This window comes from Ruditapes philippinarum, unplaced genomic scaffold (genome assembly GCF_026571515.1).
Source record: "Ruditapes philippinarum isolate M1 unplaced genomic scaffold, ASM2657151v2 ctg1583_1_1_1_1, whole genome shotgun sequence".
Lineage (NCBI taxonomy): Eukaryota > Metazoa > Mollusca > Bivalvia > Venerida > Veneridae > Ruditapes > Ruditapes philippinarum.
The window spans coordinates 62,426-70,000 of NW_026853945.1; positions in this window are offsets into that span (position 1 = coordinate 62,426).

Genomic DNA, 7,575 nt, shown 5'->3' on the forward strand with positions numbered 1-7,575 from the left:
ATTGGGCATGTAAACGATTATTCGTTAATGACGTGTGCTACGAGATAGCAGTGAAAACCTTAACAAGAGGCTTACGATTCTCATTATGCTCGCGAGAGCTACGAGATACTAACCCAAGGCGGCTATTTAAAGTGTCGTATCATTGTATGGAGGCTGTAAAGAATTGCCCATTTCATCAAACAAAGATGGTAATTTTCGATTCTTTCAGATCGTTAAGCACGTCATCTTTATTTTATTAGTGGTATTTTGTAGTTCCTTCTTATCGGTGCGTTTTTCTTGTTATCCCTTTTTAAATATTGTTTAAGAATATATTGCCAGCTTTTATTTTAACCTGTCTTTTGACTTCTTATCTGTGGTTTGCAAGCTTTATAAGCCCTAATCCCCTTTTTAATCTATTTGATTTAGTTCCCTTCGCTTTCATATACATTGATCGTACGCAGTTTTTCATACAACGACACCAACATGAAGGATTCGTGATGTCGTAAGAGGAAATATGCGGATGCTACTAGTCTACTAGGCAACTTTGCACAAAGTTCATATGTATCTATCGATAAAGACTTTAAATGACTATAGACATGGCATTTTAAAACGGTAAAGTCATTAGGTGCATCATTATCAAAGGTGGATTCTCAAAAGAAGTCGAAAGATATTGATTACCGGTATATTTGAGACACAACCTGGATTTTGGAAAAGCATTATTTTACGTTGTCAATGAAGAGCAATTATTGAATTTGTTCGGTCATCTGTTACTTTTATTATGAGATAGTTAGGATTTTTACTTAAAGTAAAAGTTTTGCTCCTTGTTACTTTTTCATTTTTTGTAAAAATTGCACAACAAGTTAGATGATTCAAAACGTATACAAATACCTACATCAATCTTGAATACATGTTTGTAACGGTAATGCACCGTTGAAAGGCAGTGAGCGTTATTCTGAAAGCTATGGTTTTGAAGTTCTGCCATTTTTAAACTTAAAGCTACTTACTATAATGATAATTTCAAAATCATAAAGGATATCAACGTAAAACTTGCAATTCAAAATAATAATGACACAGTTGTAAGACAAGGAATATTATCCTGAGAGCAAAACTTTATGAAGAATTTTAAAGAATTTACGCCCATTTTAAAGTCAATATATTGTATAGAAATTGGTTTTTGTACGTAGTTATTATGAACAAACAAGCGTTAACACAGCATGTGGCACTCTTGTTCCTTTCATACAATGAATCGATATTGTATAATTCCATAGAGTAGTTGTTTGCAGTCCATTAAAATGCCTGCTGCTAAGTTTGAACATATATTTACACAACTTTTGTAAATATGTTACGTTTTGGCAGGGACCAATGCCCCAAGAAGCATTTAAATGTTAAATGCATGTTTTTCTCTTTCAATCCGGGATCAAATCCGTAAACACATATATTAAAGTAGCAGATATATGCTTATTTTAGTAAAAAAACGAAACTGTACGTAAAAATAAAACAAAATAGAAGTAAAGAAAGATAGTAATTTTCACATTTTAAATATCACTTCTAGTCCAAGTAAATAACTCGAAAGGGGTCTAAAAATGCAATTACTTGAATCTTGAACCTCCATAGTTGAGGCATGCAACTTTAATGTCGTATTAAAAAATTCAAATAAGGTGTACTTACGATTTCTCGTTACGGTTGCAAGAGTTCTTATGACATACAATTTATCACAAGTCCTATTGTAGGTTACATTGAAAAATTGTCGTCGTTGCCTGATGTCTTAAACCATATGTTTGTTAACTTTCACAATACTGTTGGAAGGACATAACTTAATGACGGAAATATGAACGAAATATCACGTAGTTAGGAATTACAATCACCAAGTTTGAGTGTTCTTTTAAAAAGATATAAAGATCATCTTTCAAAACCCGAAAGTCCAAAACAACTGTTATCCTTCAATAGTTACTAGCAGAATATTTCATATTTTTTGTCAAGATATATAATATCATTTTTGACATTTACCCCTATAATGTACATTTATTATTGTTACTCAAAAATTTATGTATAAAATAATGCAGTAAAACTCATGACAGATAAACCACTAAAACTTAAAATGGCAAAAAATCTTACGGGTTAACCACCATAAATGCCACAAAACTAGACATTGTTTTATGGATAAACACGACAATGCCACATGTGCAACAAAACTTAACAAAACGGTGTCATGTTTGCTGATAAGTCGGACATATTGCATGTAAGAAATTTAAATTCTAAGGAATTTTTTGTTTTAAAAATACCTTAACAGCAGAATTTTATTCTGTACTGAAGCAAGTTTATATGCAAAATGTAGTAGCTTCAAAGGTTTTCATAAAACGATTTCGAGCAAATAAACAATTTATATGTATGTTTTTGTATACGTGTGTATAATATGCTATCCGAAATATTAAAAAAAAACCATCAGCTTAGGAAGCTTAGTTTCTGCTGTATTTGAGTATAGTAGCTGCCTAGTAAGACATTAAAGCAGTACTTACAATATAATTATAAAAATTGCGCTAACATCAGTATTTGTGAAAACAAAGTCAATACACGCGTCAAAGAATTACTACTTTCGGTACAAGCAAGGCAAGATAAAACAACTTGTTTGCTGATTAAACACTTCAATAAACTGTCGTTATTCAAAGAAAATACTTCATCCAAAAGTTTGCTTGTTTTGCTTATTTTTAAATATGTCTAATAAAATTAAAAAAACGTTTTTCATAAATATGGTGTTAAACTGTAAAATAACAATATGATTTCACAACAAAGAATAAAATAACTTATTATATTTGTATAAACATATTGCTACGTATGCATCCCACCAAATTAACACACACACGCAAACACACTCGCTCTCAGGCACGTTCGCCCACCCGACAAAATGCATCAACGACGACAACATAAACAAAATTCAACAACAACGATGATGATAACAAAATTGCCAAACGAGAATAAAGACAACCAAATCAACACATGCGCAACCGTCACATTTACAAGAGAGTTTACTGATAAATACAGTTACCTCGCAGTTTTGAATCAATTGCAACATAATATATATATATTCCTTTTAAGGATGTATGCTCAAACATAACGCAGATATTGTGTACATACTAAATATATCATTTACAAACAAGGTGTTTGATTCGTTATTTCATACACATTTAATTGCACTTTTTTTAGGAAATAAGATGAAGTACCATATAATTTTTCGTATTTTAAAGCAAAGTTACTTACTTATATTACAGTATGATAAACAATTCAGCAATTTGAAGATATTAGATAGATAGTTAATTTTAAAATCATATTGAAATCTAGTGTTTAAACTTTTGAAAACTTACTCTTACATGTCTTAAGAGGATCTCTCTATAATTGGCATTTTTTATTTATTGCCAAAGCAAATGCAACGGCAGGAACAACAATAAGAACTACAACAACAGGAACAAAATCAACCAAAACAACACCACAATAATAATGATAACAATCTAAGTCATCATTTTGATTAGAATTTACTGAATGTCTCGCTCTTGAATACTGTTTTAGCAAAGGTTTCGGTCACCTGTTATCTTCAATTTAATCAAATGTTATTTAAATTTTCAATTTAATCAAATGTTATTTGAATTATCACAAAAATACAATTGCGTGATATAACCGTCTGCCACGATCTCTTTCAGAATAGCAATATAATGGCAATAGTATGAAAAGTTACTGTAACAGTAAGTTCAGAAACTTTTATTTACAAACCTTGCTATAACGCACTATCAATTATATTTTTCCTACTTCCAAGGGCCTGTACACCTTCTTCTGTTAAACCGAAACCATCCCTATAATCTTTCTGATGGTTACATCTTGTTGATACTTTTCAAATGTTCATTTTGTTTTTCTGCCAAATATTTGATGACGTTGGAGTTTTTCTGTATTCGATATCTTTAGCCGTAAATCATCTATGTTGTTGCTCTATCTGAAACACGTCAATGTGGGTGATTGTTTTTGTTTGTAAATGCATACGACGTACAACTCAAAATTCAATTGACAAGAACGAGCAACTAATGTTTGAATTGTAGTTTCTATTGATTAAAAAGGACAAATAAATCTTTAAAAAAACATTATTGTCAGTAAGTGATAAGTAAACATGACGGATATGACCTCTCGTGGGGTGTTATTGTAATCATTTATATATAGAAGATAGATATGTAAATGTAAAAGAGAGATATACGTTTAATGACAAAGATAACGTTGTTTTATCCATAAATTTATTAAGCAATATAAACACCGAATATCGACATATCCAACGTGTATAATAAAATGCATAAAAAGTTTTTTTTTTAAATCACTTATTAACAAAAAAGCGACGTCATCCTTAAAACAGTTTTTTTATCGTTCGTTCCAATATCTCATATTTAATATAATGGCAACTTCAAGATCACATAAAATACAAAAGATTATTTTGTGGTTAAGCTTAAAACATTATAATCTTAAAAACACAAGATTTGATAACAAAAGCTACGACCAATTCTCGAACGGATTAATTTATTTAGTATGAATAAAATTGGAAATTTCCTGGATAGTTTGATCAAAAACTTTCGATGACGTTCAGTTAATGCATAATGTTTTACCTGGATTTACATTTTTGCAGCAAATTACCCGTCTGAAAGCTTCTATGTTAATGACGTAAATGAACGGGTTGAACAGCGCATTAAGAAAGGGGCCTAGAAGAGCCATATCCGATGTAAATTGCGTCGATATGTTGAATGCTATACTAAAGATAACAATCGCAAGTGAAAACAAAACACAAATATTTGAGCACAAGAGTGCATAGATGTAAGTCGTTAGCGCCTTTCGAACCATGTCTTGTCTTTTTTCTTCAAATTTATTCAAGCCTGGTTTGGTTGTACTTGTTGTAGACTGAATATTGTCATTTGAAATATTTTCAGAGGCCACGTTCCTGATGGTGACATGATTCATCTCAAATTCCTTGTCAAAAGTAGAAGTGGAACAATACTGACGTAGTTCTAATTTTGTTTGGCAGTCGTTGTTTTGTATTTCACTGTCTTCTGTTGTAGCGGATTTGTTCACTGAACACTGTGGACGTATTTGCATTAGTAGCCTGATACAAAACCCGCACACTATGTTTGTAAGAAGAAGCAGTATAGCAATTAGAGAAATTACAATTGGTCCAATTTTTGTTCTATTGTTCTCATATACAAAGGAGGATGTGCACTGGCCTTTTGATATTCGGTTTGCCTCTGGTATGAAGTATATAGCCGGTCCAATGTATGTGGTGACAACTGCTAATGTCAAGAAGAGAATGCCAAGGGTATATTGCCTTTTCCAAGTGACTGACACAAAACTGACATTTCTTAAAATTATGTACCTTCGAAGAGTCAAGCCAATCAGGTTTGATTGCGATACAATCTGAGAAACTGGTAGAAAAACCACGAACGCAGAGCAAACATCTCTTCGCAAACTTAATGGTTCCAAAAATGGAAATCTGTACAATAACAGGGAAACGCCTGCTAAGACGTCGCAAAGGCAAAGGGATGAAAGCTGAAAAGTCCACTTTTTCAAGTTTCTTTCTTTGCGATATATTATTAACACAATGAATATGGTTCCATTTAAAAACATAATAAGTATTGAAACAACAAACGTAATGTAATAAGACTCCATAGACGTTGATTCTTCTTCTTTTTTGACATCTGATAAATTTTTGGTATGATTATCCATCTTGCACTTCCTTCAAAGTCAATTACTTTTAAGATATGAATTTGTGTTATATATGAAAATCATTTTTGTTAAACTTCTTTTTTCTTTACTCCATGTCATATCTCATTCACATAGTTACATCTATATGAAAATAAATAACTCTTGCCCACTCCATTTTTATATAAATCTACCTTGTTGTGAATAAGCTTCGTTACAAAAATAATGTATATACAGAGATATTCTCATTTGATTGATTGGCACGCCTTAGAAAATTATCTTAGTTACTTTAGTGATGCGAATGAAACACACGTTGTTTGAAAGGTAACTATTCTTGATTAGTGTAATTTATTCCCTAAACAAAGCTTATAAGTTCTATTTTGCAGTGAAAAATGTCGTATGATTAATTCAATTTTTTTGTGTTTTGATTTGCTATCTTCTCAGATAATACTGGAATTGATTTTTAATCAAACAAAAAGGACGATATCTGCAATGAAATATTGTCAGACCTCACGTTGTGTGATAAATACTGTCTTGAGATCTCAGACATGATTAAATATAATATATTTCTGGTTTGATAATAATGCTAGAACTGGATAGGTGAACGATAAATCAATTCGGGATTTTGTTCAAAATACTAGTATAACATTTAAATGTGACTAGTTCGTTATTATAAAAACTTGAATGCTTACTGTGCTCAATATTTTCAAAATTAAATTAGGAAGGAAAACAGTTAAAGATCAAAAAGGAAATGCGGCATTTAATGAACGCAGCCCCCCACCGAAAAAAACCCCGACAATTCTTTAGCTGTATTATTATATATGTATATCAGATGATCCTTTTTCCATAAAAACAACAGTCACACGATCACCGTTAATGTCATATCGCAATGTGTACCTTTATTATTTAGGGAACATAGTTGATCATCCTCCATGCATTTTCACATTATTAGTCACGTCATGTTTATCAGATGATCATCTTTCACACTGTCACTGGTAAAGCAATATGGTCATTTTTAGCTTTATTGATTGGAAAATATATCAGTTAATTCCCCAAAATGATTCCAGAAGACGGACAATCATCCTAAAGGTCATTTTTCAATTTGCCAGATTTACTTTTGTGGGGAACATACCAGATTATCAGATTATCCTCCATTCTATATTTTATAAGTCACAGCATAATCGTGAAGGTCATATGACACCTTTTCAAATTCATTATTGAAATATGATAATTCGTGCATTATATCTGTAGCCACACATGGTCATATGTCAAATTCCAGCTGCTTTATCATTGGGGTAAAATATCAGATAATCGTCAATGTTTATGTGCAAAGAGAAAAAAATCGATAAATTAGGTTTTATATAAAAAAACAAGTATATTATTAAAATGAAGTCATTTGCTTACCCGAAAACACTCTGTCTTAAGCTCATGCATCTTATGTTGTTAATAAATTACTATAGGCACTGTATACTTTTGATAGGGAAATAACGGGATTATTTTTGTCAAAGAAATAACCGGCATTTGTTGTGCTAATTCTACTGTATATCCAACTTAAAAGAATAAGAAGCCTGCCGTTGGGCGGCAAACGATATAATGACTTAAAAGAAAAAGTAAATACTTTCCAACAGAAACGATTCATTAATACATTCTTTCTTATCATAATTTATATGATATACGGATGAGTCAGTAAAGATAAATTATTAAATAGTATTGACTATTGTCAGGAAATAATTTGATTGAATTTTTCTGGTGTAACTAAATGATGTAAGTCTTAACCATTCTGATACGATGGTTATTAGATAGTACATGTTTCTGAGATTAAAGTGACATTATGCTCATATTTTCATAGTCAAGTTGAGCTGAATTTGCTTTATATTT